General features: G+C 45.8%; 1 protein-coding gene across 1 annotated transcript in view; it reads left to right on the top strand.

The window, feature by feature from the left end:
- Nucleotides 1-25705, top strand: part of LOC135394281 (transcription factor SOX-5-like) — a 511283-nt gene that overhangs the window by 117324 nt on the left and 368254 nt on the right. Inside the window, exon 2 of the mRNA XM_064624960.1 lies at nucleotides 19239-19287. The gene's annotated coding sequence lies outside the window, so the exon portion shown is untranslated. The remainder of the gene's footprint in view (nucleotides 1-19238; nucleotides 19288-25705) is intronic.

Raw genomic sequence — 25705 nt, 5'->3', positions numbered from 1 at the left:
CAAATAAGCATTACTACCTCTGCCGATGTCCCCTAGCGGGACACGCAGCACGCAGTGAATGGTGCCAAAGTGTGCCATCCCTCGCATTGCTGCTCCTTTAACTGCAATTACTGGGCAATTGTGGATGCCATGACTTTACTGAGAAAGTTTCTACGCTGAAAAGTAAAATCGTTTGTGGAAAAACATTTTCGTCACGCAATTTTTCTTACAGGTGCAATGACCGCTTATGTGGGGATATATACTCAACATCTACGCCGACGCGCTTGCGGACACTGTGCGGATGTGGAGGCTATCAACCTATCCGCGCTCGCTTCTAGTTACAACCTTGCTGGCGTTGTTTTCGAAGCCATGTCCAGTCGTCCTGCTGGTGATTTAGACGTTGCAAAGCGCAGTTTTCTCCCAACCGTTTTCGTATCGCCATATGTTGAAACACCAGCAGTAACGCATTTGCCCGTCATAGACGCGGTTCTTTTGTGCGTTGCAAAACAACTTCTTTTTTCATCATCTTCTCACAACTTCGTTACGCAGGTCAGTCTTTATGCTGGGAGCAACAGCGTGGTTCGTTAAAACATAAACGGTTCTAGGAAAACGAAAAAAAAATTCAATGAAGACGTTCCAATAGTTTTAGGAAGATATAATTTTTACCGTTACGTCTGTACGGCATAGTGCACGCACTTACATGAACGATCCAAAAAGCCAAACTAATTTCGGTGCGTTTCGTTGTGAGGTGCCAGCTTGAAGGAGTGAACGTCAGACATGACCACTTTTACCGGCAGGCGACTTCCTCTGTTATTGGACACTTTGCTACAGCGACAGATAATGCTGCCCCACCTAGCATCTGATTGATTGATTGAATATAAAAAATATAGAGGTGTAGGACCCGTCAAAGTCTAACAAAATCTGGTCTAGTCCGACCTAGCATCTCTTCTGGAAGTGTTATACCACCTGCTGTATTTTACGAGCAAAGAAACTCACGATTTCGGAAACTCCAAACGGGCTTTTCGAGTGTTGAATGAAACTATCGACTCAATCTGTTTCGTCCGTCGATTCCAACCTTTCTGTTGGTTTATTTCTGTGCTTCATCTGGACGAGGGTCATAATAAGAGGTGTCCCCTTTTGTGCGCGTGGGTCACGCATCTGACTTTGGGCGCAATCCCCGTGAGAGCACAATAGAACGGGAGTCCCAATCTGGAGGAGCACGCGCCGACGAAAATCCCGGATTAAGCGGAACAAGAGAACAGATTAGGAGCCCAGGGAGCGACTCTTCAGGTGTCCATCGGTGAGAGCCTGGTCGAGCGGAAAATGAAGTGCTCCGCTATCGGTCTGCCTCCAGGTGCGACCCAATCATTGCTTCAATGCTTCCATCTGTGCAATAACATCCCGCTGCGCTTTCCATAACCTTCGAACATCTCAAGTCCTGCATTAAGTCACTTCGAGGTGCCATTTCTTTTTGATCTAGATTAAGTGACAAGCTTCGCTGAGAGTAATCATTATGCGTTTTTACTGGTTCTCTTGAGCACTCAAGCTCTGGGATCGCGCGTAGAGGGAACACGAGTACATGTAGATTGGATTATCAATGATTTTATTGCGTGTATACAAGAAGGAGGCCAACAGGATCACCAACGTCGCTTAGATTGCGGCGGCGATCGGTGATACTTTGACCGAGTCTCGCATATAGGGACCCCCCCCCCCCCACACACACACACACACCTTTGGGATAGTTTTGCCCGCCTGAGTGTGGCCGACTACATCAAGCAGTTCCATCACCACCACCACCACTTTAATCGCAGCTGAGTTCCGGTTCCGATTCGTCCGACGATCAATAAAGCTGCACATATTTCGACTAATATTTGCTTCATCTGGTTTTATTCGGTGAAGTAGCACCGATGTAGTATTTTGATATTGCTACCGTTGGTCAGTGTTCTGCTGTCTGCTCCGAAGGCCGATTTTACGGGCGTTCTGCACATTAAATCGCGTTCTCGCTTTCCAAGTATTGGCAATTATTGTTGTCGCCATTAGATATGGCAATCCTTGCAGTCTCGCTCCTGCAATGCTCCTCCAGCGAGTGCATGCCTCGGAATTCGCTAACGCCCATTTCTAGCGATCAGAAATGACCTTCAACTCCGACAGAGCAGAGGTAACTACAGATACGGTTAAGGCTCCGTTGTCTTGGTTCAAATTGTGGTCTACGTAAGCAAAATAAGCCCTAAATGTTTCGAATTACCCTCCGTATTTGCTTTCTCTGTGTTACAGAAACCAATACACTAGCACAAGAGCCGGTGAGGCACTCCTGTAGAGGATGCTTTGCCGCATACGTATGATGGTTGTGGGGAAGCCAACAACCTGTGTATGGATGAACGGATATGTGAAATAAAATATGGAGACGGTGGTTCCACAAACGTGGATCCGTCTACTCCATGACAGAGTGCTCATCGACCGCATGGGATTGTAAGAGAAATTGAGAACAGTTAAAACGTGAACTAGTAAAATGAAAGAAAATGTTACGAAGGACAGAAGTTGTCGCACATCCGTGTAACTGCACTCCTTCGTGTAACTGCACTCTTTCATTTTACTTGTAAAAAGCGTTGAAGCGAAAATATCAGGTAACCTAATGAGTTTCCACCGATCTTCACTGGGGTCTCTAAGTTCTGGTGTCCGTCTCAATATTCCGGAAATATTGAACTAGAGCGCGACACCCCGTTGCCTGAATTGTGGGTTCCACAAATGTGCTTCAATTGAATGATGGCAGTTGAACTGGGCGTTGTGAGGCTTGTGTTGTGTGTGTCCTTCTGCGTTACTTGTCTCATCCACTACAACGTTATACCGCAGATATGCGTTGCTTGCGAAGAAGGCGAAGCGAATCTAGGACGTTATCTGACGTGAAAACTGACTAGAAATAACTGTTGAACTTTTGAACGACGACGCACGGATACCCAACTGCCTCCTCATGAATAAGAAAACACTAGATGATTTTTTTTTTCTTGAGTTGGGAAAAAATCATTCTTACACTACACATTAAAGAATTCAAATTTTTGCTTCTTTCAGTTTTGCTTTAAAGGTGGCGCTTGCGGTGTGATATATCAGTCCTTTGGTGTGGGACTTCTTTGAGTTCTTAGGCATCTTCTCAGATGTATAACCTCTCGATTGATCCAGGGGTTCTTGATGTTCGAACTTTTAAAACCTAGCAGCAACAAATTTCGTGGTACCCACTTTCCGTTATCAAACACTTGAACTGGAGCCACCGGAGCCACGGAAGTTGACATATTAAGTGCTATTTTTTTTTTAAAATTCCCATCATTGTAATCAACAAGTCAAATCGTGTCGTTCCCATTATGAAAGTGAAAGGCACGAATGATACGGCAATGTGGAGTCGCGTTCGTCGGCAAGTATTCAATCACAGCAAAATTGTCGGACACACATACAACGACTTCAAAACAATATCTGTTGCGCGCAACGTCATTTTTCAAAAATAGAAAATTTGGAATAGAACTGCATATGGTACCTTGAATACGTGTGATTTCAGTATCGACTTGTTTTATGTTGAACTCAAAAGAAATATATGTCGCTGCTATGTGTGGTCATAGCGTCCCAGTTGATTTCTGAGCGATTTAAATCTCCTGCAATATTGTCTTTGCCCTGTAGAACCTCGCCAGGTGCGATTTCAGGTCTTCAAAGAATCCGGTGGCAGAGTTGGGAGGGCGATAAGCAACACACAAAAATACATGTCTCATCAATAATTTTAGTCTTACATGTTAAGATTTCGCTCCTATAGGATGTTAATACATTAGTATGACTGGTACGTCAGACCTCGGTATTACTGCTACCCCTCCTTCCCAACCACCGCGATGCGTTGCATACAATAACCAGGTGTAATAACCCCCAAACAGCAATAACATCAGGTAAGTGTAAGATTAGAAATGTTTCAAATTCAGCATATTTATTCACTATAGACTTCTTGCATTTATGTTTACTACTGTTTTCACTCGACAAGTTTTTGGGGACCACCGCAAGAAGTGCATCATTGACCTCTGCCGAAGTTACGGACCCGTTTATTCAACTGAGCATTCCTATACTGCCCATTGTCGATAAACAACTTACCGTGTCCGAGCAAGACCGCTTCTATACGTTCTTCGGCTGCATTGTCCCAGAGCATTTGTCTAACATGGCGTGTATATTGAGTGAAGTCTTCAACAAGGACGAGTCCAGTTCCCCTCAGTTTAGTTGCAGCTTTCAGAATTAATATTTTCTCTCTATAGCCAAGCCGTACAATGCATGTCCTCTTCTTTATTTCATTATTTCCTGCATAGGCGATTACATCTTTCTATTACCTTAGTTTCCAGACCCATCTTTCTCCTAACGAAATTGTCAATGCAATTTCTTTTTTTACATTGAAACTCAACTCAACTTGTAGCTTACGAGATCATAAATTAGCGAATAATTCCGCCTTCCTCAATCTTTCTAGATAAGTGATTTTCGCCAAAAATTTCTCAGTGGTCGTGGTTTTATCGGAAACCTTTGCTTCTAAGGAATCCACCTTCACCCCATATCTAATACCTCTGTCACACGGGTAGTCTTCAATGATGATTGAAACAAATGGTCATTGAACATGTGCGTAGCGCCATCAAGCGGGTATATGTGTCAACCTGTCAGCGAGCATTGAATCGAATGCTCTTTGATGAGTTCACACGCTACACGCTTGGTGGCACTACGCGAGTGTTCAATGGTCCTTCGTTTCAATCATCATTGAGGACTACCCGTGTGACAGCAGTATTAGGTTCCACTGGTTCTTGATTACTTTTAATTTGCGAAAGGCACTCACTGAGCCTCCTCATTGTGTTTTCACATTTTTCTTGATTTTGCTATACCACTTTTATATCTGACCGGAATTTAACAAGGCTGTCTTAACTCTGAAGAGGTGAGGACGGAGAAACAACAAAGACAGACACGGTGAACGTCGTTTCACGTCGAACGTTCACCGTGACTGTCCTTTTATTTCTCCGTCGTCACCTCTTCAGTTACGTACCAACCGGCTCCAGCGTTCTCAGTTGACTTAGATATTCCGAAATGGCGTTCTGGTTTCCCTTCAAATCCGCGTACATGGTGGAGGGGAGCAAAAAGGGAGCCGGTCCTTCATATATTGGAGAAGGGCTCCTTGATAACGCGGTCCGCCCCGGGTGGGACGTGTCTTTGAATGCGTGGTCGTCGGGGCAGTATCGCTTGCGGTGCTGTTCCCGGCAAGATTTTTCCTAAAATCTGCGCATGAAGTATTTAGGAAAGGATCTTATCCTTTGAACCCCTCGGCTCTGGATTCATTTCCGTGTTCGCACACTGTAGTAACAAGTTCATCCATCTATTTCTAACGTATTTGTATTAGCCCTAGATAGAACAACCCTAATACTTACGGTATAGTGCGATAGCGTGTTACGCACAATGAGGGATCTCTTAGCAATTTTACTGCGGCATCCCGAGAGAAACGTCCTTGTTGGATTGAAAGTGCGTCGGGCAGAACAAAGAATCCCGTGGAAGAAGAAAGCTGCTAATGATGCCACTTTGAAGGCGTCTCTCCGAGGCCGAGTAAACAGAGCGAACGACGACGACAATGAGATGCTTATTTTAGTGTGACACAAGAGGCGCGAAAAACGTCTTCCCAGCACATTGTGCGTTCCTCGAGCGTCTCGAGAAGGGAAAACAAGGTCTTGCCGACGAATAAAGGGAATCTCTCGTCGTCCCGGCGTTACAACGCGAACAACAAGGAAGCCATGAACAAACACAAGTACAACAATGCTGTCTCATTATAAGGAAGCGCTCGTCCAACTGCCTCGGGCTCACGTCGCAATGAAACGAACTTTGTGTTTTGTCGCTTTCGTGTCCGATCTTGTGCCCTCTCTCGGCTTTGGAGAGGGCGTGGAGATACCAAGATTATAATGCGATTACGTGGTCACATCACATCGTCGTATCATGTTCGCAAGCCAATGTTGGTTGGTTGATTGGTAGGTTCTGGTGACAGAAATGCGAGCGGGCTGCGAATGTGCAATGAAATACACATGAAAAACAATACATGCCGAGAATACACTGCCCTTACTGCGAGGACCTACAGGGAGCTCTGTTCGCATTTCATTAGCACAACACACACACACACAAATAGAGATACGATGATGAGATGGGGCTGATGCCGGCCAGCAGGCTGGGCGCTGCCCCAGTGCCACTTGTATGTCATTAGCACAAAGAACACGATTTGCCTTCTGATACACGGATATAGAGTGAAAAGAGAATTTGGTGATCGGTTCCCCGTTGAGATCGTACGAAATTTTGCATTAGTGAGTTTTAGTATATCGTACGCTGTCGCTTTTGCGTACGTGAGGGATAGCGTTGTGGTTCTGCGCAATGCACAAGGCTCTCTTGATGTTCTGCGGGTGCGCAGAATCATCAACGCTACCCCTTACATACGAAAAACAATAACGTACGATACACTAAAACTCACTAGTATCGAAACGGCCAAACGGCTTCTTTACGCAAGCAGCATCCATCGGACTTGACACGAATCAGCACTAGGCTTTCACGGTGTCGACGTCATAATAAATGCGGTACGTTTCTTCTCCTTAGGAAGCCTTCCCGCATGACAGCGCAGTCCCGCATGACAGCACAACTCACGAAGCTCGAACCATTAGAAAGGATAGGTGTCGTGACGGTGATTTGATCGCGCTGGTTCTGAAGTACAATGCAATGAGCATGCCTCCATTAGCTGTGTTGCTGAGCCGTCTAATCATTTGTCAGATATGCGCGATATCTTCCACGATTATGATTGAGTGAGATGCTTATGACATTCTGTGATGTTATCATTGTTGGGAGGCGTCTTTTACCGGGAATTCTTCCCTCGGACTCCTCCTGCACTTAATACTGCCAAGTATGTTAAGATTGTGAAATAGAAAAAAATTGAAATTTGTGAAATGAAAAATAGAATTTGAAATTTTAATGACGTCAAACGCGGTCTGACGGTCGCTGAGATTCCATTGCACGTTAACCTCTCAGGGGTGCCAAGGCAGTGCAGCAATAGCCGCTTCAAGCGGGCTACGCGTTGCACATGACCACCAATTACCAAGTCGTCATCCTGCGGGACATCCAGAATAGCGTGACCTCTATCGTCGATCGGTACAGTATGTAGCGTGGTGACGGATCCGTGTAATATTGGTTATCCCGAACCGTCATTCTGTTTCACGAAAATCAACTTGGCAGACTAGCGCGTCTTCCGAACGCTTGCTGCTCATGTACAACCAGGATGTGCCGTCATTTGTCGGTTTCGTTCAATCGTTTCCTGACATTTCCAGCGAAGGACTTCCGCCATCCACACACTCAACGTCCGGCGTTTGTACTTGCGGTGCATTTCGTCAAATTACATATAACCTACTCAAGTATTTCACTCATAATTTTCGCTACAATTGTCCTGATCAACGAGGAATACAATATACTGCAATACTTTTGAAGTGGACGGGTAAGAAGGTGAATGTCCTTTTTCAGTGCGCATTACGAATATCCCCTTCTTTCCCAGCGCCTTATCAACATCCTGTTCTAAATATACGCCGAGTAAAAGTCCCGTATGTTACCCTATTTTGTTTGGGGTATCACGCGATCCTATTGGGAAGTCATTCAAGCGTTTTGGGCCTCGAATGAAATTGAGGTGGTCACTGTGCATTGCGCATAACAGTTTGGGACCTGAGCATACGCAGTGCGCGACCCCTTATTTATTCGGAACCCAAACACGCTTTGGTGCCGTATTCTAAAACTCTTTATATCTATTTGTGAGTGGTCCGTGTGTTGATTTACTGGTTTATGGCGGTTTCCTGCTGCGGAGACGCCGTACGATTACTGCCGCCTTTGTAGAAAGCATTGCTAACTTGCTAAATCGCTAGGTGGCAGTTCTCACGTGTTGAGAATACTCATAGGCGACTTGCCAATGCGGACAGGCGGTCTCTTACAACAATTCGTTGATCTGCATGTCTTCACAAGCATTAATCCTTATAGTTATTGCACTTATTTTCTGCCCGTTGGCGAAGCTATACACCATAAACCTTTCGCGTAACCCAACCCCGTCTTACGAGGCGGTATCCTTTACTTTTTTTCGATCCGGGTTCGAAAAAAAAAGGGAAGCCAACGTAAAAAGAAAAGAGAAACGTCTAACGCACACAGGATGGGAGTCTGTTTCGGCTCATTTCCTGACGACAAAAACGTACGTCCCATCATCTCGCGTTTGGCATCGCCGGCTAATCGTGAGCGATGCGGCTGGCGACATTTTGGAGTCGGTCGGTGCGGCTCAATTTGTCGCTACCGGCGGGCGATGAATGCGTCCCGGGCGAGCCATTTGCCTAATGATCACGGATCCCTGTTGGCCATGGAAGAGATGCTCTCTACACGTCTGATTTCATCGCCGTCTTTCACGTGACTTACATCCTCACTGCACCTGACAAGTGTGTCCTTTCTTTTTTCTTTTTTGTGTACAGACGAAGCGACGGTTGAATTGGACGCGTATAGGAGCGCGCCGTGTCCCTAGATGCTCGATAAAACTTTACTCAAAATGTAGTCCCCCATTACTTTGACCATACGCTCGCATCCTCGCTCTCCGCGGTTGCCGCACAATATGCCTCGTCAAAATGCAACGTTAATTGATTGGATGTGGCTCAGTGTTGCTTACTGGCCAGCAGCGCTGACCACACGGAACAAGCAGAAAACACGGACAGACAAACAGATACTATACAGATACAGATAGTTCAAGCTAACAAGTGAGGTTTATTGAACGGATGAGACGAGACTATGCCTGTACACGTTTTTGCTTGTTCCCCGTGATTATGGACTCCGACCAACTTGCCCGACTCTTCACACTCAGCAGCGTCACCGCTTGCAGCACAGTAATTAGAGTAGGGTAGTAAATACTTCAAAAGTATTTAATATACATTTAATATACTTGATTGTTGATTATGAACATGATGATGATGATGCTTATTATTATTATTATTATTTTAATAATAGACATTATTGGCCCGATGTATGGCGTTCCACAGTGTTCGTCAGTCATCCTTCGTCGCTTTCCTTGAAAAATAATCTTCTTGGCCAATAGGTCATTGTGCTTTTCCACAATGTATTGAAAAGAAGAAGCCAAAGACCGTGGAAACAAGTATACCTTTATGGTGAACTAATTCTGCCTTGTGAAACTGAACATGGTATAGTATACGAGCGTATGAAGACTAACAGGCAAACGACAAGTATTTAGAGTACTGAGTAAATACTGAAAAAAATGTTTGATATAGAGTACAAACACCTTTCGCAAAAACTACTGAGGAAGGCAATAAATACTACGAAATGTATTTAAAGTACAGTACTGTCTGCATTGCGCTCGAGGTACGTACAAGTTTTTCTGAAACACTAACAGCAATAAATTGAGATCGCGCATTAAGTCTGCGCTGATGACAAGGTCGAAACAGTGGATAACCGGCATCTTTAATTTTCGGAATGTTAGACCGGGTGTGGCTGTAGTTCTTGACTTTGCATCAAACATCTGTGCTGCTGATGCGGCTGATCTGGCATGTCCTGTCCAACGGTACACAATATGCATTTGCACTTTAGCGTTCAGGGGTCAAAAGTCAAGGTCAGTGGCTGCTACGGTGACGTATGCATGTATTTCGTTTGCTCAGTACAGAAAACAGTCGGGCTCTATCCTTTGCCGATTCGTAAAGAGAACAACAACAACAACTTTATTTTAATGATTATGACTGAGGAGTTTCATCGCCAGGCGCGATTCTCTACCCCAATGCTGGCGATAATGTGCTGAAGTGAAATAATGAGTCCAGATTTTAGTGCGTAGTACGAAGATATCAATGCTAACGTCGAACGCATATGGCCTCTCAAATGCCACATCCATTCACCTTCGGGTCATAATAACTCGTTTTTCAACAGTCACAGTAAAAGACAGATGTTTCGCTCCACAAAGCACGGCTCAGGTTCAGTGCCTTCCTGCCGTTCTTTTTTTTTTTCTTGGCTCTCCTTTTTACGATGAGCGACACAGGGTTTGCAGTCTGCAGGTATAGCACAGGTGTAAGTGAGACAGGGACCGTCCACATACAGAGATAGCATGCTTCGTTGGTATGCACACAGAGAATGAAGGGACAATGCAGCCCTGATGAGTATGTCCCTCTCTCTCTTGTTGGCGTGGAGAGACAACTCGGCCATTACAGGGGCACAATAGCGCTCAATCAGGGCAGGGTCTTTTTATGTGGCCGTCCCTTTTGTGTTATTTGGTCCTGCCTTTTGTCTCTCCTGTGCAGCAACAGCAGCAGTGATGCTCAAAAGGGGCTCTAAGTGCTTCTTCTTGGGTGGCTGTTTACTTTCTATGGAATGTGCCGGTACTCGTCGCGCGAATAATGCCTGCCTGGTGCTCGAGAGATGCTCCCAGATGGGCTTTGTTTGTTCCGCATAGTGGTGCTGTTTGCGTTACGGACTGCGGCTCAATATGTGTCCCCTTCCATGTACCGTTCCTTTCTTTTTCTTTTTTTTCTGTCACATGGTAGTAATGTAGACTATAGATTACACAATCGTGGCTTATGCTTCTTATTGACGCATATACCGCTCCGTATAGTTTTACGTACGCGCTCCTTTTTCGTTTCTTTCGCAGCGGATTGCATCCACACGTCAGCTTTCATATCTGTAAGTTAAAAGAAGCGTAAAGCAGCAGACAGGCAGTTTATGTTGACGACGTAGATGATGAGCTTGCTGCTTGTAAACCTACAACAAGCTATATATGTGACAGCGAATACTTAATATTTTTAATTTGCTCTCAAAATTTCTGTACAACGGCAGGTGCGACGTCTGGTGGCAAATAATCCCCAATTCTCCAAGCTACAGTGATCTATGTTTCCGAGGAGGAAGGAAAACTACGGAGGGAACAGAGCCGTTTGTTTCCGAATCAAGAAAGTGTAGTGGAACTGACGACATACAGTGCACGTCATATAGATTAGGTGACCGGAGTCGACCAATTTGCGGTTAGACGTCGCCACAACTTGGACATACAATGCAGCGGTTCAGCTGCCAGCGTAGATCGCGTAGACCATGTTGATAGATCGTCATAGGTACGAGATACTAGCGACAGACAAGTGGTGCGATAAATTTCGTAGCAGTGTCGCTGCACGCAATTAAGCTACGATTAATACCCCTGTCACACGGCAATTTAAATGTCATTCCCAGCGAATGACATTCGTTTCGTGCCACACGGTGAAATCAAATGGCAATACACGCGAATGAGAATGGGAACTCATTCGCTTTTCCCTCACGCACCGAGATCGTAGCCTCGCAGTACAGAGCTGGCAAAAACAACAATGATAAACCGTTTGAAGAAATGAAAGACGAATGAAAAGTTGTACTCTAATATTTTATCACGAATTTGATAACTTTTGACACGAAGGAGGGAAGGCTAAACACTGTTTTTCGAAGAACTACCCTCGTTCCCAGTCGCCACGTTGCCAAGTGCGGTGCAGATAGGCTTCTTAGTTGCCTTACCATGTGGTACTTAGCCAATTAAGTGACTTTGAAAATGCAACGATTTTGTGAATTAACCTAATGCTTCGCTAGTTTCGAGCAAGAGAAATAAAAATATAACTAATGTGCCTGTATAATGCTTCATACGTTCTCCTCTGGTGTCTTAATTATCGACATTGACATCATTTGCGAATGACATTCTGTTACTTCGTGTAGCTCGGTGCAAGGCAAACGAACGACATTCGGTGCGACTGTCATTCGCTTGGAATGCCATTCGGTTTGCCGTGTGACAGGGGCATAAGCTACACGGTCGGGACGGTTCAACATTTGAATCGAGATCAACGGTCCTTTTACTTGAATTTAACGCTTAACTCTTCTTCATTAAAGGGCGTTATTGTCTCTGAAACGGTCATTATGTCACCAACTTACATTTGTGAAAAAGAATTGTGTTAACTTCAAGTTTTAGCAACCCTTCATTTCGATTGGAAGTTAACGCCCCACCGCGCTGCGGCGATCTGAGAGAGGTGAATCGTTTGTCCCAGTCGATTCTCCTCACCCAAACTTCCGGAATCGCGTGGAATGACGTTACACTCTCTCCTTATTTTGTTTCCTCCATGTATGTTCCCGACTGATTTGCTGCTTCTGATGGCTACGTAGCCCGGTAGCCGACACGTAGCCAATTTGTATCATTTTAAAGCCAGTGTTGTCCGCATGCAATACTTGACGAGCAATGCGCAGTTGGTGACTACTTCCGACTACAGTGTGACTACAGTGTTGCCTATAATTTTCAATTTAAATTTTCTAAGAAGCTATAAGTCCAACTGGGACGAAAATTGTGACGTAAGAGAACTGAGGGCTAGGCTGTCGAATAGATAAATCTTCGGAGATTGCACATCTATTGCTTTGCCGTACTTTTAAAAAACAAATGATAATGCTGCTTGTTACGTTAGTGCGTGGCAACTGTGATCATGAGCGATGTCACGTTGGTCGAGCCGTGAATTAATTTTTTACGCCTTTTTCTATTTTTTTTTTTTTGCTCAAATCATGAGTATCATGCCAGTAGGTCGCCTGCGTCCTCACCTGAGTTCGAACCCGCAACCTTAAGACCATTAGGGGGCACGGTACGCGAGAAAGCACCCTTCATAACTTTTTTTTTTTTTTTTTTTTTTTTTGCTTTTTGGATGCGGTTTATCAACAGATTAGGTGTGTCCTTATACGGAAGCGCGATCATCGTATAGTGTGCTTGAGGTCACCCTCGGGCGCGCTAAACTTTTGTAATCTGCGTATTGATTTCTGGACCTTGTGCTCGCCATTTGAGGTTCTTCGAGGTTCTGTTCAGTAACAGTACGGTGAAGCCTTTTATATGACCGTTTTGCTTGGATCTTCTTTCGTGGCCTTCATAGGGCATGTATCTCGCAAAGCTTTTCTCGGTCGGAGCTCAACAGAGAAACAGCATTGAGACTCACAGGAAAGAACAACAATATATGGCCGTGGCTGACCTAATCGGGCACTTTGCGGTGCAAACAGCGCCCTGGTGGTAAATATTCGTCTGATTGGCGCCCAACAGAGCTCAAACACGGCCTCTACCGTTAATTGCGCGCGTTTGTGCGAGCGACCCTCCCTGTGTACACGGGATTTCAACGGCATCCCTGTTTGTCCAAGGGTGCAGCTTTCATAATAGCTCGAGGATTGCGTCCAATTTGCCTTACTCGGTGTAAAGCACCAATGATCTCGGGAAGACGTTTAGCCTAGTTAGCACATATGTTAGGCGTCTCACACCAGTTATGATGGGCCTTGAGTGTGCTCCGTATCGTACCAGTACCGGTTTCTCTTGTGGCACCTCGGGAAGCATCGGAATTTTTTTTTAGGTTAGCGCCGCGAAGCAACTGTGGCTGTGAGCGCCGTACAGACGCAGACAGGTGAAGAGAGGACAGCAGGAAGGAGCGGGGACAGAGGGGTTAGTACGTGTCCTGGGCCGACTTCAGGGGGAGTGTGCCGACATGCGTTTCGGAAGTCTGCGGCAACCACAGGGAAGACCTCAGACAGCACAGCCGGGGGTATAGGATTCGAACCCACTACCTCCAGGTCTTCAGCACGACCTTGACTACCACGAACAAACGAATGCTTTTACCCGCTCCGCTATGTCACATTCACAAAAATCACTTGTATAGACGCAGAAATTCGATGCCCGGATGCGACCTTAGCGTCAGCTTCGAGGCAAATACTCGGGTCAACGACAGGTTTCAAAAAGGCTTTAGGCTTAAAACAGGCTTAAAGGCTTAAAAAATCCGGCAGCGTCTCTTTGTTTTCCTTTCTTCTACGTACGTATATCCCAATCTCATACATAAGTAACTGTGGATGATATCGGTTGAATACATTCTTGAACCGTTTTGTTCTAAATCATTTAGTGGTTTCGAATTCATTAATACTTCGATCTATTTATCCTGGAAGACACCAAGCGCGACAGGCGGGAGTGGACAGCGTTGCTAGCTTAACAACAGGGCAACACAACAGAACGTGACACTCGCAAAACTCGACGAGTTACGAATTATTGGATCTAAACCTCAAAATAATCACCAGTACAGCTCTCGAATTGGTGATATTCCCGAAACAGAGGATCACAGAAGATCACGTTCAGGCTTTGGATCGAATAATGAATTTGAATAATTTGAATTCACGGACACATTTCTGCTAAATTCCACTGGCGGATTGGGAGCGCTTCCGGAGCAAGTCTGGTTGCTTTGTCTGGAGCAATTCTGTTCCATTGGCAGACTGGGAGCAGAGTCCAAGCCTTCCAATGGCAGTTCTCGCGCGGCCTTGGAGTTCAATGTCGCTCCACGGAGCAACGCCGACTGCTCCGCCAAAGTAGCAGATTTGACCGAAACTCCCGCATGTGGTTTGTTGGGACCCCAATGACAACTGGTCCTGGCTATAGATGTCCTCGACGCAACGTCAAGCGCACCGACGTCTGTCTGAGGAGACGACACATTGGGGGTTGGTGTTAACGCAGCGTCCACCTCTACCATTACGTTGCATTTTTTCCTTAACATCTGAGAGCTTCGCCATGGCAGTAGAGCTTAAAGAAACCGAAAGAAACGTTGCGTGAGTTTCCCACCGCTGGTGTTGATGAGAAAAAGAAAAACAATAGGGAGCGATTGAATTCGACACACGACAAATTCGGCTACTTCCGTAAACAGAACCCCCCCTAAGGGGAGAAAATAGAAAACGGAAACCCCCGCTTTTGCGATAACTATCGGCCAAAGGTCAAATCACCGGTTAACGTAGCACACAATGAGTCACACGGTCCTAATAGACTGACTCCAACGCACACCTCTGAATAAGTGTCACAAGCACTGACAAGGCAGCATCCCTCTTGTCAGATGGCCAAACACCGAGCACTTTTACGAGGTCAAAGGTGCGGTTGTCCAGTCGGTCGAGAGCAGATTTCATGGCAGCCCTTTGAGGTGCGTATCTAGAACAGTGCACAAGAACGTGCTCAGTGTCCTCCACGGTTGCACAAAGCTTAAAGTTCGCTGAATCAGCCTTCCCACTGTCTTTACGGGCATAGCGTATAGCCGGACTAGATATACCAGGACAATGCTGTGGTTACAAGTATTCGTATGGTACAGCTCGCAGGAACTAAAAGAGCTATGGACTTGGTTTACATTGATACTCTACGTTATGTGCTCCTCGCATTAGAAATGGAATCACTTCCGACTCGTAGGACGCACACTCTTAAATTTATACACCTTTTTGGGTGTAGTTGGATGATAATTGATTACTTTTTTTTTTTTTTAAATCAACACCCTTAAACAATGACGTGACGCGTGCAGCTTTGTGTCCATAGTAAGTGTATCATGCATATGCATAACATGAAAATGTAATGTATTGTGTTCTTCCAATATAGCAATTCCGAACTGGTGCCGTATTGGACCAATATATGGTCTGATATAAGAATAAGGATATAATTAAATTGAACGCTTAAATATAGAGGCGGAATTGAAACATCACATAAATAGTGTGCCGGCTCGCCAGCGCGACGATAACGACGGCCATCTTCATCCCGCGCATGCTCGCGCTCACACCACGCATTCACCTTCCATCGGATTAAAAAGCACTTTTGGCTCGCAACCTCTCTCTGCCTGGTCGCTTTCTCTAGGCCTCTACAATAGCATGGTGAACCAAAACTTCACTTACAAAGGCATTTCCTTTCTGAGACAAAACAGATATTATATACATTGCTTGCTTGTCTTGCGAGCGCCTGCAAATCCGATAGCACTGCTCGCATTCTAGTCAAAAAGAAGGGTGAAGTGTTTAAGTTTAATTTGATTATATACACAAAAAACACTGAAGTGAGGAATTGCATGATGCATCAACGCACCACCAAGACAACGTTTGTGTTTCTTACTGGTTTTGGTATGAGTGAAAATTAAGACTCAGCGTACACACCATTCCTATTCCACGACAATGTTAAACATTTTACGCAGGTACACCTTTTTCGCAACAACAACAACATAGATTGATGGATGATGATGATGATGATGTGGGATGTTTCCCTGCGTTGAGTGCAGGGCCCTACCCCACTCCAAAAAGGTTCACATGAAAGGATGAAGCGGGAAGGAAAACCAACGAAACCCCTGCAGTTCTTAAAGGAGGCCGGTGGCCCTCAGAAAGCAAAGAAAAGTGCGAAGTGCACTACACTGATGTGCAGGGTTACTCCATGGGCCGAGAACTTTGCAGATGTTGAATGGCCTCTGATCCAGCAGTTACTGGCTACATTAGCAGTTATCGGCTATATAGGCTACAGCAGTTATCGCTCGCATACGTACTGGCTACAGTCTTCTATAATGTGTCTTATTGTTGCCTGGAAACCACAAGTTGTACACAGTTGTACACTTGTTTTCGCACCAGTGGCCACAGATACACCCTCAAAATCGGTCTCTGTAACTATTACACCCATATAACACCCCACACAAACTTTTTTCGCCCAGAAGGGTGTAACAGGGGTGTGCAAAACGATGTACAACCAAAGTGCACCCCATTTGCACCGAAAAGGATGTTCAGAACTTAAGAGTGCATACCAAGACAGGAAGCACTTCTTTCTGTACACTGTAACAACTCCTGCAAGGCCGTTATGGTTGCACGAAGATGCACTGACATCTACTGCAGTTTCTCTCCCGACGTATTGTACTTGTAATGGGCCTAAATACCTTTTCTTTTCTTTTTTCCTGGGTGTTTAGGTGTTTAAACCGATCATCTCTACATAAATCACACATGAAGCGTGTCCTGTGTTCCAAGCATGTGCAGTTGCTATTATGAGAAATAAGAATCGGTCCCAGACTTTGTCTGCGTGAGGTTCAATCAAACGTAGAGGTCAGGCGCGCACATTTTGCTGGGAGAAGTCCGTCTAGAAAGCGGACTAAACAAACGAAGGCTGTTGGCATTCCTAGTGGACGGCGTTGAGTTGGGGCACAGGTCATTAGCGTAAGGTCGTGGCTAATTGGTCTCCAGCGGTCCGGCCCGAGTAATTCCTCCTCGTGTCCCTCCCTAAGCCCTTCCGAGAACAACTTAAGAAGATGCGCCATCATTAGTCTCGTATGCGTCCACTTCCCCCCAGGAAGGCCTACCAAGTCACAGGCGATAGGCATCTTAGTCGCTATAGCGTATGCATCCTCGAAATCGCGGGACGCGAAGGATCCCGCGTCATCGTGTCGTGATCAATGACTCCAGCGACACTCGCCGCTGAATCAATTGTCCTCTCCTCATTTTTCTCGCAATTCTATCCGTGTCTTTATGTGGCCGAAATGTCTGCGTAAATATTTCTCACACTAATATTTTCGTTCCCGACGTTTGCGAGAAGCGTTCCACACACGATGTGAAAATTGTTTTATATCGTGTTTGAATTTTTTAAACACAAAAGTTGATATGTGCACGATTCTTACATCTATTAATAACGAGCGAACTCTAATAGTTGCCGTTGAATCGTGTCGTGATCAATGACTCCAGCGACACTCGCCGCTGAATCAATTGTCCTCTCCTCATTTTTCTCGCAATTCTATTCGTGTCTTTATGTGGCCGAAATGTCTGCGTAAATATTTCTCACGCTAATATTTTCGTTCCCGACGTTTGCGAGAAGCGTCCCACACACGATGTGAAAATTGTTTTATATCGTGTTTGCATTTTTTAAACACAAAAGTTGATATGTGCACGATTCTTACATCTATTAATAACGAGCGAACTCTAATAGTTGCCGTTGAATCGTGTCGTGATCAATGACTCCAGCGACACTCGCCGCTGAATCAATTGTCCTCTCCTCATTTTTCTCGCAATTCTATTCGTGTCTTTATGTGGCCGAAATGTCTGCGTAAATATTTCTCACGCTAATATTTTCGTTCCCGACGTTTGCGAGAAGCGTCCCACACACGATGTGAAAATTGTTTTATATCGTGTTTGCATTTTTTAAACACAAAAGTTGATATGTGCACGATTCTTACATCTATTAATAACGAGCGAACTCTAATAGTTGCCGTTGAACGCTAAAAGCAGAGGTGCTCTTCCAAGGTCGTGCTTACGAGCTTGCGTGAACCAGCAAACAGCGCCAAAAGTTCACGTATAAGGGGTGGGGGGAGGGGGGAATATAGGTTTATTGAAAAAACGAACAAAAAAAAAACAAAGAAAGAGTGGAAAGGTTAGCCTGGCTCCAGAAGCCGACTTGCTATTCCCTCTTACAAAAAAGGAAAAATCAAAAGAAGAAAAAGAAAGTATTCGGTTTCGCAATGGAGCTACTCGCCCAGTAGGAACGTGATTATTATCGATCTCGCTATGATATGGTGGTGGTGGTGGTGATGATGACGATGATATTAGAGGTTGTTAGATGCGCTGTTGACCTCACCACCGTGGGCTATAGCTGAACGTGGGGTGATGGGGTGCGGTGGGGTGAAGACGATGAGGGTCCGTTGTTTGTTTGTTTGTTTGTAAGAAAAAAAGAGGGGAATTTAACTCGTCCCCCGACGTGTTCTGCTACCCAAATATAAAGCCCCCACCCCCACCCACCCACCCACCCCTAGAAAAAAGGAAAAGACGACCACTACTCCACCACAGTCCCCAGTCTCCAGTTCTCTGCTCGCACGTTCACTATTCACGACTTCGATATTCACAAGTTCACTGTTCACAAGTCCACCATTCATAAGATCACTGATCCCAAGATCACTAGTTGAGAAGAGCATGCACAGAGAAGCCCAATAGGATGCATCCATCTTACAGCTCTGAACAAATTTCACAAGTACCGCCGGGGTAGCATCCCTAGTGTTCGGTGCCCGAAGTCCCAACACCTTCACTAGAACTAAGATGAGGGTGTGAATCCCGCTTTGAGACAGCGAGGCACACGCACATCAGTGCACATCTAATCAATATAACTTATCAGCTGACCCCTAAACAATTGGCATATAGCAGAACAAGCCAGGAGACGAGTTCAATTTCTCCCCTTTTTTCTTCTTCTTACAAACAAACAAAGAAATTGGCATATACCAAACGTGCTTGTAACATATCAGTTTGCCTGCGTTGCTGCCGTTACAACTCGATCGGCTGCACTACAACAGCAGATTCCAACAGGTTCCATGTACTGTACTCGTCGTTCGTTCAGCGATGGATAGTTCAGCGACTGCTGTTGTTTTACAATACGTGATGACCAGACTGTAACTTTTAACTTAACGTTTCAGGTCCCTGGCGATGTTCGGCGAGGAGGTCAGCATGACGTTTCTACGCAAGGTGAGTCGAATACCAGCGACGGGAGAGAGATGTACTGCTTGCGTCACGGTTGTCTAAAATCAGCACCCCGTGGTTTATCCCATCTCAAATGTCCAGCTGTTGCAAGATCATTTATTTTGTGTAAGAAACACGTGCAGAAACAAAGAAGAAGAAACAAAGTTTTGGGGGGACGAACAAAATTAACTGGTGCATGCGCTCAAAAACAACGTGTTGATTACTTGCACACAACGTTTTGTCAACACCTTAGGCAGGGAAACTTGCCCCTAACGCGTGCGGTACACGAGCCACTAACCAGGAGCTGCAATCCAAGCCTAATCAAGGCTAAATCATTATGAGAAGATATCTCAGCTTCGATGCTCTAAGAACCGAAGTTCTCCGAAAACAGGCTCAAGACAAACCAGTAGTAAAGTTTAGAAGATGCCGCGAAATGTTACGGGAAGTGTCTGAGGGCGACAGCCGTCGTTATTTCGAACAGATACTGTTCTTCTTCAGTCTCTGTTCGAAATACCGGCGGATATCGTCCTGAGACACTTCCTCTAACAGTAGTCTATTTTGTTCGAGTATAGGTGAATATGTCCGCCCTGATGGTGTGAATATATAGAGTCTCTATTAATGATCTCACGAAAGTGTTGGCTTGCTCACAGTATAGGCTTGCATAAATGCGCGTTGTTTTCGGATGCCACACGGTGCAGTGCCATGACGCCCGGTGTCGTGGGTGACAATGAGCAACGTAGAGGAGTTAACATTCGCGGATTTCTCAGAAGAACAATTTTATTGGATGCCGCTTTCTTCCTAGACAGGTTGGAATCGACGCCAATCGCGCAATTGTAGAAGGAAATGTTCCATTGTGGTGGTGGTGGTGGTGGTGGTGGTGTTTTATTGTGGCGGGGAGGGGGTGGACGTACTCTCCAAATATTTACGGCGGAGGAATCCCCCAGAGAATCGAAAGCCCCGCAAGGCAAACACGGGTCTATTATTGTGCTCGGGTAACGAACGGAACAAATCGCTCTTGTGCTGCTGTTGTGAAACTGCAACTCCATTAGAAAGACAAGCTCCAATAAGTTTCGGCAAAAGCAAGAAGCCTTCTTTCGATATTTGTTCAGTGGAGTCTTTCTCTCTCTCTTCCTTCGTTGCCGAAAACTCGTTCGCTTTTGTCCGAAGCAACAGGAATGAGGAACCTATTTCTTCCCGAACGACGCGCGTCATTTTCAAACTTGCCTCTCTCGCTTCTTTCACGTTATCATTTTTTTATTTCGAGGGCTTCATTCTGGGCGGAAAGAAAGCGTACTGTTGAGTGGTGACGTGCTGGTGAAGGAGAGCGGAATTTGATTTTGTAATGTGGTCGTTCCCCTGTGTCAAGATGAATATTACTTTTTGTACGTGTGCTCTTGCGGTACCATTTGCGGGGCTGGCTTGTGTGTGCGCGCTTGTTCAATAGGTAACCGAGAATCTAATTCTGCCGTGCGGTTTTTCTCCTGTGTCTGCCGCTTCTGTGAGGCCACCATATTGCCGTGTTTTGTTAGGGATGATGAGCTTTCGCTGTAACAGCGTTTTGTACTTGAGCACAGGGCGTTTCGTTTTTGCTATAGGAGAGCTGAAATTCCCGCTGTCTCCGGATAGTACGTTGGGTTCTCTCGTCGGCACAGTTTCTCTTGAAACATCGAGTGCATCTAATAACGATGATAATGACAGTACAAAAATTGCGGATAGGGGGTCATTAATTTGACATTTTCTTGCTTTCGTTACTGGCCGTGTGATGACAGAGGTGTGTCGTATGTCTTTCATGTGATATGTGGTTCGACTGTACTACGCGTGTTTCAGTTACACAACATTCCAACACCATAACATTTGGATCCCGGGCAATTGTTCACAGACCCGCTGAAACCTTGCAATTGCTTACCGCCTCTTTCACCTCCTGTTTCACCGCACTTATGTTGTGATCACAATAATAAAGTTAATCAGATAATCACAATCAGATAAATATATTAAGATAATGACAAAATAAACTTTTTGTTATTATTTCTTGTTTCTTTGTGACGGGATTTTACTTCGCGTTTATGGCGCTCATATACATGACTATTTAATGTTGGCTGAACTTCTTTTTTGGCCTTCTAAGGTTGAACGCTTCCCGCAAACGTCGAATTATTACATCCATAATTAAAACCCACAGACTGAGGAACACATAAACGACACGGTCACAATACGACGTGTCCCTCGGTCTCTCTGTTTTAATTATGCATCTCCGTCATCACCAGCTCGCCTGCTTCCTTGCCGTCTTGCAAGTTCTGCTTCCTTGCGAGTTGATGACCTTTTTCGTGGACAAAGCTCTGCTCTGCTCCCAAAGATAAGTGTGCTTTTGAAACCACGTGGTGTTTATTTTCATCATCGTAATGGCTTCGGAAGCGGATGCATCTCCCCACGGCTTCTATGTGTCTCGGAAGATCCTGGTGACGAAGGTGGTCCTGACAGAGGCGCTTCAGGCGTTCCTGCAAGTGGGTGTCCTCTCGCCTGACCCTCTTCACTAGTGGATTTCCTTAATCCAACCTTAGAAAGCTAAAAAATAAGTTCAGCTAACATAAAAACGTCATATAACATAAAACATATGAAAATGGGCGCCATAAACGCGAAATAAAATCACATCACATAAAAAGGCGAAATAAAATCGCTAGTGCTGGTCGCACCAGTGCGACCTACGTTTCCATTTTTGCTTTCTACTTCTATTCTATTCTAAAAGGGCGATGAGCAACTGTCCCCGCCCCATAAGGTTTGATATCTATCTGGATTCCAGCACAACGGTACCAATGTTGTAACACGCAAACAGGGCATTTCTCAATAGAGTACATGCGAGAGATGGTGCTAAGCATTTAGCATCGGTGCACACATGTGCTAAGGTCTCCGAATCATCATCTGCGACCTGTAAAGCACAATCACAAGGACTACCCACGACTTTGATGCTGATGTATGCGGTTTACCCTCGTGGATCCCGTTTACGATCAAATGACTTCCTACAAACAAACAGCTGGTAGACTCGACCTTTCAGCAGAACTGTTTTTCGCTGAAAAGTTAGTCACTAAAACAGAAATATCGATACTGCCGTGTGAAACCATCGATCATTTTCTGTCGATGTAGAAAACCAAAGTGGTAATCCCATTGAAAGTGGTCTTTGGAGGTGGGTCGTAATCCCCTTTGAAACTTCACCTGAAAGCTGTTTGCATGCATGATTGATTTGAGCGAATTTTTCAGTCGGTATTCCAATGCAATGTAGCGGCGAGCGTGGGCGGGTCGCCACAGCGATACCTCCGGGGAAGCACGTCCACGGCAGCAGGCCCTAATTAATGAAGGCTTTCTTTTTCCGCCCATTAGTCAGGCTCCAATCGGTTGGATGGTGTCCATTGAGCCCGCATTGTCCCTCAGGGAGGATCGCACCTTAGTCATCTGCTTCGGGCGCCAAAGGTTTCAGATGGGGTCACAAACGCGTCCTGATAAATGGATTTTCCGCCGGTTGGGCGTTCTACAAGGGGACATCGCGGGTCCATTCACCACGGTTGCCACCACTCTCGAATGCGCTTTCTATCGAACGCCAAGTATACTATACGTTCATCGTCGTTGTCAATTCGCCATCGAATCATCGCGGCTGTTGTCACAGTGTACAGAAGGCAATCTTATATTGTAGTCTCCCTCAGTACGGCAGCTATTTTGGCCTTCGTGTGACGCGGACAGTGTGAAGGTGGCAGCCGGTTGATATTGTGTGCGTTCGCTGCGGGAATCGACGCGGGGGTCAAATTGTGGTTTGCGCTCTCTCATTGTGGCTGCTGTCACCTACCAGTTGCTTCCTCCAATCTTCTTTCCGGACCCTTTTGTAGTTGCTCTCCCGCGGAGGCTCTTTGAGGTGTTCCACATCGTTGCTGTTATTTCTCCTCAGGACAAATGTTCCTCCCCCATAACAGCATACTTGCTACATTCTAAGGAACTGTACAGTAATACGCGTTGCTCCTCCGGATCATCCTTTAGAATTTACTTCAGTATCGATCTGTATTATTCCATAATCAGAAAGAGGCAGACTCATCATTGACAAAATGGCATAGATGGGGGTTATCTGGTGGAGAAAGCACACATAAAAGCCCTCAGATCGAGGTAACAGAAGAACAACAGAACACGGACGACTCAAACCAGCAGATTGTTTAGTAAATTTACACAGCTGGCAGGAATATGTTCAACGTGATGTGGCAAAAGGAGGAGGAAAAAGGTTCCAGGGAAAGATGCAACGAACCGGGACTTTCCCCTTTTGGACGTTTTGAATATGAAATTCGGCGTTACATTGCACGCCGGACGCCTCACGTGTGCTCCACGTCAGAACGCACGATGTTTTCCAGCATGGAGTTACTTTTGCTTGTAGCGAAGTAACTATTCAATTACTTTACACAAAATGCTGATTAGTAACGAATCTCGTTACAAAATCTGGTAACTCGTATCTCTGGCTATAACTCGTTCCTCTCTCTCTCTCTTCTGTATTTCGGTTCCGTTCCGTTTCAATATCACCGACACTTTAAAGCATGTTCACATTCCGTTCGCTTGCAACATGAGGCGACCTGGCTGTGATGCGGCAGGCTGTCAATCAACCTACGTGACAGCTGGTCAATTCACAGTGCCTACACTGGACGTGGACGCCAGAGCCCTCAGGGTAGTTCGGATAGAAGCCAGCATGAGACAGAGTCAAACAAGGTTGTAAGTAGAAACTTTACTGTGAGCATGGGTAACCCTCGAGGGTGGACCGCGCAACGGCAGCAACCGAGCAATCCAGAGCCAGAGGCAGGAACCCGGTGGGGCAGACTAGCAGCCAGAACCTGGTAGGGCAGACCCGCAGCCAGAACCAGGAACCCAGGACCAGGTGGACTTTGAAACCCAGAGCCGGGCGGTAGGACCCCCAAGACGACGCCGACAGTCAGCCAGGAATTTTCTCTTCCAGAACACAATCGCCCGTGCACCTCTGTCCGTGCCCGTTAGTCACACCTTCCCACCTTGCGCATTCTTCCCCGAGCTTCTTCTTTCCCCAGGAGTGACCACAACCATGACACTGGCCCCAGATGTCCAGTTCGCGGGTTCCTCAGACCGTCACTCGTGTCATTGAGCATATACGGCCTCGTTGGAAAAGAACTTTTTTTTTGCTTACTCAACATACTACTATAATCATTCATCATCTCAAAATGAAGTCGTTGTTGTTGTTACTCATCAGTTGGTCCAAACTGATTTCTTCCTTCGAGGAAATTAGTCCCAAAAGTTGTGCTTCGTCAGCTCCAGTTACCTGCTTCATTGCACGGAAGGGAGACTAAAGGTCTCCGCTGACGCATCATGTACACAAGTTGGATCCGCCTGCGCATACGTAGTTCCTGGGCTATAGTTGGAGAAAACCGTACCTCTATCACACCTCACAGCAGCTGCTGCGGCCTAGTTACACGCCATACACATGACTCTTAAGCCTGGTCCGCACTATTGCGTTGTATTGCCAACTGTAGGATGAGCCAAGCGCAAGCATACCCACATCACGTTTCAAAAATAGTACTGTCCTCGCCCTAAAAACGAAGAGCAGACATGCACAACTTTGTCTCCCTCCACGGCGATCATAGAACGCCGATGTGAAGGGAGACGGTCGTTTCGAACTTGTTGCCACAGCGTAAGGATGCGTATGAATTGCGTTTCAATGCATCCGTCAGCACTGCGTCCGCCTGCGAACATATGCAAGCCCCGTAGAAAGCGACGGACGCATAAGTTCGCCAAATTCAATTTTTGGACGGAGCGACGCAAGAAATGCCTGTCGTTGCCTCGGTAACCGTGCCACCGCGCGCTCTTATCTTCTTTTACTTCACACGAGTCGGCTGTAAGCCGTTTCTCGTATAGTATCGTCGCAAAAGTGCGGACGTGGTTTGGAAACCCATGCGTCCGTCATGCAGAGACGCTGACGTATTGAAACGCAATAGTGTGGACAAAGCTATACCCTAATTGCGTCCTGCTCATCTCCCGGGCTCTAGTCGATTTATAGTAATTCCAAAAGTGCTCTATAAGTATTGGATCAGTTTACAGGAATAGGCTCCCTGGCTCCAGTTCATCAGTCGCACTGGGACATGATATCCAGCTACATTGGGTCCCTGGTCACAGCGGTGCACCCGGAAGCGAGGTAGCAACCGCAGCCGCAAGACGAGCTCACAGAACAATTGGTGCCCTTGTGGAAAGTATATGTGATGACCACTGACGAAGAAACATTCCACATGCCTCACTCTTGCACAGAATTGACCCTGAGCTCAATTGGAATGCCGCCAAGACAGCCTCTGCCACTTGCTTCCATCATCTATCGGCTGCGCCACAATATTCCTTACAACGTCCGTCTACTGTTTAAGCCCGGAAAGGTTCCCGCGCCGAATTG

Source organism: Ornithodoros turicata, chromosome 5 (assembly GCF_037126465.1).
Source record: "Ornithodoros turicata isolate Travis chromosome 5, ASM3712646v1, whole genome shotgun sequence".
In the NCBI taxonomy this organism is placed as follows: Eukaryota; Metazoa; Arthropoda; class Arachnida; order Ixodida; family Argasidae; genus Ornithodoros; species Ornithodoros turicata.
This window is presented reverse-complemented; position numbering and strand designations above follow the sequence as displayed.